The following is an 11,810-nucleotide window of genomic DNA, read 5'->3' as shown; positions in this document are numbered from 1 at the left end:
CGCGCAACTTCTCCATCCAGTCGCGCCAGGTTTACCTGGGGCCCTAAAGTGATGTCAGCCGGCCGGACTCCTAGTGGCATGCAGTGCTCTGGCGAGACAGCAGGGGCCCTGGGTTAGGAGGACGCTTCGGTGCTCAGAGAGGTCTGGCTGGTGGGTGTGGTTGACGCCTAGCCTCCATCCAGCTTGCCTAGCCGAGCAATGTCGCGAGGGGTCAGCGTTCAGCTATTTGGCTATGCCTAGGTACCTGCATTTTGGACTGCGGCGTCGGGTTAGCAGCCCCGCGCCAGGCACCTTGCATTTCCGGCTTCCTGAGACACGAGGGGGACCTCGAGGAAATCCTCTTCACTTCACTGCTAGGAGGAACAAGACTCCCCAAAGGTCTTGGGCAGCTTCATAAACCCGAGGATCTTGTGGCAGTGCCCAGTGGGCACCACCCTAGACCTCAGGCATCCAAGAGGTGGCTGCAGGTATTGAGTGGGCATGAAACAAAGGTCAGGTTCCACTTTGTCCCTGTACCCCCCCCCCCATCTCCCACTGCGGAACTATTTCTAACCCACCCCTGCACTTGAGGGGCGGCTGGGATTCACTCTAGGCCCAGTCACACACTAGCCCTGGCCAGGAAAGCTCACTGGGGTCCTCATCAAGTGTGGCGCTTTCTTTCCTTGCATCGAGCGGACTGAAAAGAGGGGCCAACTGAAGACATTTAAGTTAGACCAGAGTTAAAAGTGATTTTTTAAAGTTTCAAGCTGCCCTATTTTTCGAGAAGGGTTTATTTCCCAGGGGGTCCCTTTTCTCCAGTGTAACCCCTTGCTTGCTAGGTGTGGACATAGAGTTCGTTGGGTCCCCGGAAGCCACGGGAAGCACGAGCCTGGGCGGGTCCTGCGAGCCAAGTAGCTGGCCGGCAGGAGACCGGCCTTCCCAAAACTTGGGGCGCGGGGCGGACTCCGGTGTTGGGCGGTGACGCGAGGGGCGGCGCCGAGCCTGATTGGCGCGTCGGTCGGGGGCGGGCCCAGGGCGGGCGCCGGGACTCAGCCGCGGCGCCCGGAGCCGGAGCCTTGAGAGAGGCGTAGCGGCAGCGGCGGCAACAAGTGCTGGAGGCGAGCCGGAACTGTTCACGCCGCAGACTCCGCCGGGCAGCCCGTCCCGGGCGCCGCGCATGGAGCGTGAGCGGCGGCGGTCGCCGGGCTGAGCCGCGCGGAGCGGCTGGGACGTGGATGAGGCCGAGATCTCCCGCCCCCGCCCCGCCGAGCTGGAGCTGCTCCTGGACAAGGTAGGGCCCTAGCGGGTGGTCACCCCCACCTCTTTTCTTCTGGCTCTTCCCTCCCCCGCTGCCTACCCGGGGCCACTCTGTCCGCCCCCTCCCACCCTGCTCCGGGGGTCCCCTGACTGGACCCCCTTTTTCCTCCCACCTCCTCTCCAGTTCCGGCTCCATACCGGCGCCCCGGCGGAGGAAACCGTTCCTAGGTGGCTTCTGCCGCATTTACGCTTCTTGCCTTCCCCTGTGGTTTCTGCATCTTCCGAACCCTAGATGAAGAGGATAACGAAACCCCCAGTTGCGCGTCTTTGGAGCCTCTTGCTCCATTCCACACCCACCCCCTGGGGCCCAGGGACATTCCCCCTCCTCTCTGCACCCTAACTTCCGGGGGATCCCGCGCCCAGGGCTGCAGGATTTGGGAAGGGGCTTCTGGGTCGGGGCGTCCTCTTCTGGGGTATCTGGGTATTTGGGGGAGGGGAGCCGTGTGCGATTTCTCTCTGGCACCCCCGCACCCCACCCTCGCACTGCGCTGGTCTCCAGTGCCGCATGGGGAGATCAGGTGTTTTGTGAGCCAGGGAGCCGCCGGCACCCGCTCCCCACCCCCAACCTCTTGCACTGCCACCTCCGGTTCCCCGTAGACTGGTTTCTGCGAAACTTAGGGAGAACCTTTCGCTTTGACCTCTAAAAATATTTCCACGCTGCCCGCGTTGAATGATTAACCAGGCTGCTGGTCCGAGACACCGCGAGGGTGGGGGTAGCTGGCAGGCCAGGGAGCGCGCAAAGCCGCTCTCTGAAAAACACCTCGCCGGGAAGGTGGGCGTGGGGGCCTTGGGCTGTCGTGCTGGTCTGGCGGCTGCGGGATGGCAGGTGGACCCTTCTGGAGTTAATAAAACTGAGTCACCTTGTTACTTTCCAGGCCATGGTTTTTACATTCTGGGTTGGGGAGCCGCTGAACCCCCTCTTTACCCATCAAGTGGAGGAACAGATAAGAAATCCCCCACAAGTGTCATAGCGTGAAAGGTCGTCTTTAAAAAAAAATTACATACATTTATAACCTCGGTTGTTGGTGGGAAGGCTTTCTCCTCCCTAAAACGTAGGGATCGTTTATCTTGGCTCCCCTCCCTCCATGGCCGCCTCAACCTCCCCGACTTCGTAGACGTTGTTTAGAACAATTATTCTCCTGCCCCTCCCTTTTTAGAGCCTTGTCTGTCAAGTTGCGAAGCCAGTTGTTGAATATGGGCTCCTACTTGTTATAACAAATTCTTCCAGTGTAATTATTTGTGCCTCGGGAGGTGATGGGATGGTTAACGAGGTGGCGACTGGGCCAGGACTGGGAGTGGGAAGGTGAGGATCCTGATGGAGTGTGTGTGGGGGGTCTCTTGTGCTGTCTCACGGTCGCGCCCTGTAGATCTGACAGCTGACCTGGAGGGAGGGTAGGTCACTTCTCTCTGCCCTAGTGCCTACTTCTGCTTCTTTTGAGTAGAGGTTATTAAGCCGGATGGAATTTGGGAGAAGAGAGAGCCCGTGTGCTCTTAAACCAGATTAGATTGTAAGACCAGAGAGGTGAAGGAGCCCTGTTAAGAACTCTGCTGGAGTAATTTGAGTAACCCTTTTCCGCCCTGCCCAGCCTTCACAAACGTGTTTATCATAAGACCTTCTGTTAGAAACTCTTTTTCAGTGTGGAATATTGCTTTTTTCCTTGGGACCCTCTCTGCAGAGGAACTCACTTCTCTTAATTTAGTTTTCTGTATGTATCTTTGTATGTATGCAGATGGTGTATGTATGATCAAAGCCCTAATTCTCCGTTAAATTTGAGTTCCCACCCTCTCTTTTCACTAGTCTTGGTTTTGCTACAGAGGGTTCAGTGACATAGGGTGAATTGTTTTTCATCAGAGCCTTATTTCCCATATCTGGTTTTGGGGATGGTAGTGTCTGCCCTAAGAGGCTCTGTTTGAAGACATGTAGGATGATTTCTACTCCTGTCACTGGCTTGTTGAAGTTATGGAGGCTTTAATGAGGGGTCCTGGTGCAATTAATATAGAATTTCCTCCTGGCATCAACTTCCTTTTACCCCAAACTGTGGGAACAGTTAGATTTGTCTGAGGATGAAATCAGCCAAATTTGGCAAATGCATTAAGAAGGTTTTTAAAATCCAAGGAATGTGGTAGTCTTTTGAGGAAAATAAGCATAACTTACTTGAATTGATTTTTTGGGGGGTGACTTCTGAAGGAGGGCTGGGTAAATAGATGGCTTATGTGGTTAGGAAGATTTCCTTGTTTTAAAAAAATCATGATTTAGATTTCTCTAAAACTTCTATATTACCATTATGCTAAAAATAGGAAAGTGGAACTGGTAATTCATGATTGACTTTACACTGTACTCTTGTTCAAATGTGATTTTTTTTTAAAAAAAAGTTACTGTAAAAAGCAGGAAGATCCAAGAACATTAATCATTTTAGTTTACATGATGCATTGTTGGTATAAGGCAAAGTGTTCTAGATAGAGATGTGTGAGGCTTTTTCAGCTGATGGAGGGATTAAGAGAAAAGGTGAATCCTTCTTTCTGAAAACATTAGATTTTAATGATTTCTAATAATGTTGAGTTTTTTGGAAAACCTAATTTAAGAATGCTGACCATCCCTGAAATATTGCTTTCTTGACCACCAGGTCAGTCTTTTTAAAAAACAAACAAACAAACCAAAAAACCAACTTTTTTTTTTTTAAATTGTAGATGAACACAGCACCTTTATTTATTTATTCATTCATTTTTTATGCGGTGCTGAGGATTGAACCCAGTGCTTCACACATGCAAGGCAAGTCACTGCCACTGAGCCACAGTCCCAGCCCCACTAAGTCAGTCTTTTAATTCTTTCTAACTTCTTTTTTTTGGAAATATTTTTTAGTTGTTGATGAACCTTTATTTATTTATTTAATTTATTTGTATGTGGCGCTGAAAATCGAACCCAGTGCCTCATGCATGCTAGGCAAGCGTGCTACCACTGAGCCACAACCCTTATTTAGAGTTCTTTTAGTATATTAACATTTTAAAATTTTTTATTTAGTGTTGTTGTTTTTTTGATAGTTTTATTAGTTTGTTAAAGACTTTAAAAATTACTGAATGCAAACGGGTATTTTTTTTCCCAGTACTGGGGATTGAATTCAGGGGTGCTTTATCCTCCCAATCCCTTTTGTTGGGGGATGTGTATGCCATGGATTAAACTCAGGAGCTCTCGACCACTGAGCCACATCCCTAGCCCTATTTTGTATTTGATTTAGAGATAGGGTCTCACTGAGTTGCTTAGCACCTTGCCATTGCTGAGGCTGGCTTTGAACTTGCCATCCTCCTGCCTCAGCCTCCGGAGCTGCTGGGATTACAAGCATGTGCCATTGTGCCCACCCCCCATCCCTTTTTATTTTTTGAGATACATTCTCATTATATTGCTCAGGCTGTCCTCAAACTTGTGATCCTCCTGCCTAAGCCTCCTGAGTCTCTGGGATTACAGGAGTTTGTCACTGTGCCCAGCTAAATGGTTGCTTTTATAAATACTGAGATCCTGCAACTGGGATAATATATAATCTACTGCAGCAAATCTAATAGGATATATAAATTACCAATACTGAAAGATTCTCATAAAGGCCTTTTGGTCTTATGTATAAATGCTTAGGGGAAACTAAAGTCATTTTGATCAGTTGCCTGATATTTTTTGGTGTGCCCAGAAAGCTGAAATGTGAATTAAACTAGTCTATGGTAAATATTTGCTGGCTGCATAATCAAAAGCATCCATTAGGGGCTGGGATTTTGACTCAGTGGTAGAGTGCTTGCCTCGCACACATGAGGCACTGGGTTCGATCCTCAGCACCACATAAAAATAAATAAATAAAATAAAGATATTGTGTCCATCTACAACATATGAAGAAGAAGAAGAATGCATACCCCCAACAGGTGTGGGTCCAGTTGTTCTCCCGCCACTGCCTCAAGGTGGGATAACTGTTAGTAGGCACTTGCCAAATTTGTCTCCAAATTGTAGGATGAATATATTCCTCTCTCTGGAGAGGCAATTACTGTTCGGATAAGAGGTGTGTACATGTGTGGGGTAAGCCTTTGAGAGAATTGATGTAATGATTTCATCATCACCCACTGGTGATGAGGCTTTGCCAAGTCTAACAAAGCTTCAGTGAGAAGAACTTATTACTTGATGGAGAATTTTTTTTGTGTGTGGGGGGTGGCGGCAGTGGCACACATAGTGGCCCAGTCTCTACTGCTAGAACAAGTTATTTGTACTGAGTTTTCTATTCCTTACAACTCTTGAGTTGAGTTTTTTACACTACTTAAATTGCTCCTATTGTGAGTTTTATGTCCTTTGCTCAGCAGCTTTGTCTTGGTTTGATTTAATCATTGTAACAAAATCCAACCTTTGTGAGAGTCAGCATTGTTGATAAAGTTATAGCATATCTAGAAATATTTGTGTAATTTAAACTTTCAGCATTTCCATAGTTAAATTGAAGAACTTTGTTACAGGTTATTTTCTGTGCCTCTGTAAATATTCCCTTGTAGCAGGGTTTATATTATTTAAAAAAAATTCTCATGTGGCTACAGAGGGGAAATTCCCAGTAGCCAGGAAACCGATACTTTCCACTTTTCATTCTGCAGCATTTTAAACCAAGTTTATTGCTCAGATGTGTTCAGTGTGATGTGACTAGAAGGTTCATTGCTTACTGGAATGTTTTTTTTAAAGGTATCATCCAAGGTAATCAACTCTGGAGTGCGGGTGGTTAGGTTCTATCAGTGGTGGTGTGGTGGTTTAATGGTTATAAGCCTAAACTTGAAGTCAATTGGATGACTTTTTTTTTTTTTAACTTGAGATATAACATGAAGTGTGTGAAGTACCCAAAGTGTGAGCTTATGTGTGTGTTTCTACCTCCCAGATCCAGAAATAAACATTTCTTCTACTATAGAAGGTTCTGGTGTTCCTTTCTAGTCAGAACGTACTCCCTAGAGGGACCAGTTATTCTTACGTCATCATAGATGTGATTATATCATCACAGATTGGTTTTACCTATTCTCGAACTCCACATAAGTGGAATCTCAGAATGTACAGAGTGTGTAGTCTTTTGTGAAACAGGCCGGGATTTGAGTTCTGTTTTGCCACTTACTATGTAACTATGGACAAGTTACTTGACTCTGAGCCAGTTTTCTTGTTGTGAAATATCTCATAGATATGCTGGGAAAGTTTATGTGAATGATATACCTAAAATACCTAGCACTGTGGCTGATAGGCAATTTTTTATTTCATTAAAAAGGTAACTGAAGCAACTATGTCTTCTCTGTTTATACAATCCATTTCATTATAAAAGTCAGATAGGTCTTTTTTTTTTTTAATATAGGTCTGTTTTTGAAAGTTAGGAAACCAAATTTGTTTGATTCAATGCTTTGTTGATGTGGCATTTAGCTTAAAAAAATGTATTATTTGTCTCCTATTACTTTCAGTGGATTTTTCCCCTTATTGAAATGTCCCATACATAGCTCTTGATCTGCTAGCTGTGTTATGAGCTAGCGTGCAGAAGGGTGCAGTAGTGAGAGCTGGTTTGCATTTGATCTTGAAGTGTGTGGAAGTGTTTAGATGAAAGTCATCAGTAAGTGCCCAAGATGCTCAGAACATTTACTGCTGCATTATGTTTTGTGAAGTAATTATTTCAGAAGTGAAAGCACAGGGCCAATTGTTTTAATTGCATGCTTCAGACAAGCCATTTAAAATGTTTTCGACTTTTGTAATCTTAACTCTATAAGTGGTTTTATATATTCAATGGTCTCATGTCCCCAGTGGGTTTATTTGATACTTCTTAATTTTGGACTCCTCCTTCAATTGTAACTTGGGTGGTATTTTAACATTCTTTCCAAAAGTTTTTCTTATATTTATTTAGAAACAACATTCAAGATAAGGTGAAGGAAATTAACATGAATCCCAATGTGTCTTAACACTAACTATTAACAACTTGATTTGGACCCTGTAAGTGTTCTTCTCTGCACATGTATACTTCTAGAATGACCTCAGAAAAAACACACTGCTGGCACTTTAGGCTTATTTGACAGTGTGATGGCTTGCCTAAGAGATGCCTGGCAGATGGGGCAGGTATATCAGAATGCCTAGGTTCAGGCCCATTCATATTCTAACTCTTGCTTGTAGCTCTCCCTCTTCTTAGTAGTGCTGGGAACCCAGTCCCCTGAGTCTCTCTTTAGGGAGCCTCCAGATTGCAGGAACTGAGAGGGAATGCCTATTCTGAAATCCTCCTCCTCTAGTTAAGAGCTCAAGATGATGGCTGGTGAAGTGGGCTGTGTTCAGTAGCTAGTGTCCATTGATAGAACACCTAGCACTGTGCTCTGTCCTGGGTGTGTTTACTGGTGGGTCAGGCATGGTTCTGGGTCTTGGCCTGCTGAAGTTGGCTGTCTGATAGACACTGAAAAGGAATTGGTGAGAGTGCTTCTGAAGAGGCAGAAACAAAGTATGTGTTGGGCAGTCAAGAAAGGCTCCCTGAGGAAGGGGCACTTGGACTTAGCCTTGAAGAATGAACACATAACTTTTCAGGAGCAGAGAAAGGAAGGCAGAGGTGGCCATCCGATTGCAGCCTGAGAGAACAGGATACTGCGAAGGCTCATAGAGCCATGTCAGGGGAAGCAGCAAGGTATCCTGTGAGTTTGGAGTGCAGGGTGCTTTGGAGCAGGTAACAGCCTGCAGCACAGCCTCAATGACTGTGCAGAGGTGTGGTACTTGATAGTTTCAGAGGCAGTGGGGAGCCATTGAAAGTTCTTGGGTGCACAGGGTGTGGTGACATGTCATGGTCAGACTTGCATTGAAGAGGATGAACTTGAGCCAGAGAGGTGGATGGGAGACTGGACTGATCAGGAGCCTGGGTCATTATATAGACAGCCTGGTGGGGCTGTCTGCTTCCTATTTCCCCTGCCCTCAATCTGTTCTTGGGAAGAAACTGGAATTACCTTGAGTTCACTTCTCTGATTCAGACTCCAGTGAGTCCCTCTCTTCCCCAGAATAAACCCAAAATTCTCACGTCACCTATTGGGATGTGGATATCTTCGTCTCTCACCTCCCTTCACCCCTCCACACACTAGCTTTCCTGCCTGTGGCCTTGGTGCCGCCTGCTACCTCTGGCTGCAGTTATTCTTCACCCATTTCTCTCTGATCACCCCGCTTAACACAGCCTTAACCCTTATTCCTTTAGTTTTTGTTGTTTTGTTTTAGACATTGCTTGGTTTAAGTGGGTGCTTGTTGGAATTTATTGAATTAGGCCACCTCATTAGCTTCAGTAGGGGAAAAACTCAGTTCAAAAACAGAGCAGAGGTGGTACAGGATTAAAGACCATGTGTGTTTGAAAGAGGTGAGAGATGAAATGACTCATGGATGGGTGGGATAAAATTTAGAAACCAATTAAAGAAGATGTGGAGGAGGAGGTGAGCTACAGACATGGGCCATTGGGATGTCATTTAGCATACGGAATATTAGAGTCTGTGGTAGTGTCTAAGGGTGCAAAGAACAGGAGTGTGGGATGAGGGAAGACCCAGTAATGGACTTGGTCCATTTTGGGGGGTTGAGGCCAGGAATTAAGGCTGCCAAGAGGGAAGAGAATCAGGAGGTGATAGGGTTTGCCCCAAATGGGAGGGTAGAAGTGGTGGCCAAAGGTGTTGGGTGCCCTGGGAATCCAGGAGAGTGCAAGGATTGTGAAGATGCTAGATGTGAGGGGAATTAAAAAGGGGTCAAGGCAGGACAAGGGGCATGACAAGAGTGAGTAATTGCAGCACCTGGAGAGAGAACTTTTCAGTGGAGAAGTGGAGATTGCTAGTGGTTCAAGAACCTAGGGGCACAGCAGAAGTTGTCAGTGGGGGTGACTGGTGATGTGGAGATCTTGCAGAAGGAGGGTTAGGTTCCAGAGCTGACATCAAGTATCACTGTAACCATGGCAACTCACTTAGCTTCTGTTTTCCCACCCCCTTGCAAAATAGGATAAAACCTGCACAGCCACCTTTCTGGGTTTATTTTAAGTGTAAATCCATTGAAATTGTGAATATGAAGGTGTTAACACTCTAGTAAGGTATTTCTATGAACCATAAATTTGCCACAGCTTATATAATTTTTGCTTCACAATTTTTATCATTTATTTTCTTTGAAAAGCACTTAACATTCAAATGCTTCTCTAAAGTGTTGCTTTTTTGAGTCCTGATCAGGGAGTGATACAGAGTGTGTGTGTGTGTGTGTGTATGTGTGTGTGTGTGTGTGTGTGTGTTTAAACAAACCCTTCAGGTCTAGCCCTAGGTGTTCAGTAGGAAGCCTGGTGGTATTCTCAAAATCAAATATATTTGTCTAACACAGAAAGGGTCAGAGTGGATTTGTTACAAATGTCATCCTATCTAAATGTACCTGGTCCTCTGTATCCATGAGTTCCACAACCAAGGGTTCAACTAACTGTAGGCCAAAAACATTCAGAAAACAACAACAAATAATGCAAGGTAAAAAATACAGTATAAAAATACAGTTGCTTTTGGAAAATATGGTGTGTGTGTGTGTGTAATATATATACATAAAGTTTTATTTAGCCATAAAGAAAAATGAAATTATTTCATTTGTAGGAAAATGGATAGAATTAGAGACCATTTTGTTAAGTGAAATAAGCCAGACTCAGAGGTCAAGGGTCATGTTTTTTCTCTTATGCAAAATTTAGAGAGGAAAAAGGAAAAGAAAGGTGGGGGTGGGGTGGGGAGGATCTTGTAAACATCAAAGGGAGATCAGTAGAGGAAAGGGACCAAGAAAGGGGAAAGTGCCTGGGGAGTGATATCGGCCAAATTATGTTGTTATATTGTGTGCATGTATGATTTGTGACAACAAACCCCGTCATTAGTTTTCAAGCATAATACACCAGTAAAATAATGTGGAAAGAAAAAAAAAACTGCTTTCATAGTGTTGACTTTGTATTAGGTAGTATAAATAAATAATCTAGAGATGATTTAAAGTATACTGGAGGATGTACATATAAATTATATCCAAATACTGTGCCATCTTAAAGACTTGAGCTTCAGAGGGTTTTGCTGTCTTCAGGGTCCTAGAACCAGTTCCTCATAGATACTGAACTAATGAGATATATTTTATATATATATATTTATTTTTTAGTTGTAGTTGGAGACAATACCTTTATTTTGTTAATTTTTTTTAATGTGGCGCTGAGGATAGAACCCAGGGCCTCGCACGTGCTAGGCTAGCATTCTACCACTAAGCCACAACCCCAGCCCTAATGAGGTGTATTTTTTACACTTCTTATTTTATAGCTGAATTTGAAACTCATTTATGAGGAACTTTTGTAGCTATTATTCTTTTAAGTGAGATGCAGTCATTTTACTTTTCTTCTTTCCCTTCCTCACATAGAAATTATTTCCTTCAAATGAACTTAAAATATCTATGGATAGCCCTATTTTTAACTGAATGTTTCTCTTTCGAGTTTTTGTTCCTCAAGGTTTGATGGATCCTGTTTAAAAAACAAAACAAAACTCTTTATAATTGAAGTTTCCAAACAAGTATGACACAGAGAAGTGTATAATAAAGCCTTAGGTGGCCAGCGGTTCTTTCAGCTGGATGATTTTCTTTTTTCATCCCTCCCCCACTCATGACCATACTGAAGGGTGTGGAGGTCCACAGTGGGGAGGCTACTGTTAGTGTAGAGGCAGCCGAAGCTGTGGGGATCCAGCAGAGGGAATGCGCCGAGGGAAGCTCTAGGCACAAGGATGGATTGCTGTGGTCCTGGTGGTTCCACATGTATGGTAGTGTACAGTATGTGACCGTGACATTCATAGATGTACTTAAAACTGAGGTGATTTAAATTGCCTGGCAAAAGAGGCCCGCTTTCCTAGCTGCTCAGCAGTGTGCCCATATATTGAGCAAACAACATGATCTCTTTTATTTTGGCAACACATGTTTTTCTTGGCAAGTGGTGGGAGAAAGCTGTGTTACTATTTCACCTTCTTTAAATAAGTAGCCATAAGTCTTGGTTGAATGATTGGATGATTCCTCAACCCCTTCCTTTAATAGGATATTTGGATGAAAGGCCAGAAGGTCATTTGTTTGGAGGCTTTGTTTTCTAAACTCACATGATTTATTTTAATATTTTAAAAATTGGGCTGGGGATGTGGCTCAAGCGGTAGCGCGCTCGCCTGGCGTGCGTGCAGCCCGGGTTCGATCCTCAGCACCACATACACACAAAGATGTTGTGTCTGCTGAAAACTAAAAAATAAATATTAAAAATTCTTTAAAAAAAAAATAATAATATTTTAAAAATTGAGTTAGAAACCACAGTGCTCAAGCCCCTACCAGTAACTAGTTACAATTTAGCCAACATTTGAGAAATGGAGAAGGGGCAGGGAAGGAATCAGCAAAGGGAGCTGGGAGAAGAGCCTTTTGAATTTTTTTGCCACCCAGGGTCACAAGTCACTAGGAAGGTGGTCTTCTGGAACGAGAATGATTTCTGATCCTAGAGAAGGGGACACTATATGTGTGTGAA

At 44.6% G+C, this 11,810-nt stretch overlaps 1 protein-coding gene across 1 annotated transcript in view; it reads left to right on the top strand.

Annotated features, from left to right (window-relative positions):
• Nucleotides 1–1,055: 1,055 nt before the first annotated feature.
• Nucleotides 1,056–11,810, top strand: part of B3gnt2 (UDP-GlcNAc:betaGal beta-1,3-N-acetylglucosaminyltransferase 2) — a 29,415-nt gene continuing 18,660 nt past the window's right edge. The window contains exon 1 of the mRNA XM_046423228.2: nt 1,056–1,270. The gene's annotated coding sequence lies outside the window, so the exon portion shown is untranslated. The remainder of the gene's footprint in view (nt 1,271–11,810) is intronic.

Source organism: Marmota monax, unplaced genomic scaffold, assembly GCF_021218885.2.
Source record: "Marmota monax isolate L192 unplaced genomic scaffold, Marmota_monax_Labrador192_F-V1.1 WCK01_AAM20220418_F8-fsc00015, whole genome shotgun sequence".
Lineage (NCBI taxonomy): Eukaryota > Metazoa > Chordata > Mammalia > Rodentia > Sciuridae > Marmota > Marmota monax.
This window is presented reverse-complemented; position numbering and strand designations above follow the sequence as displayed.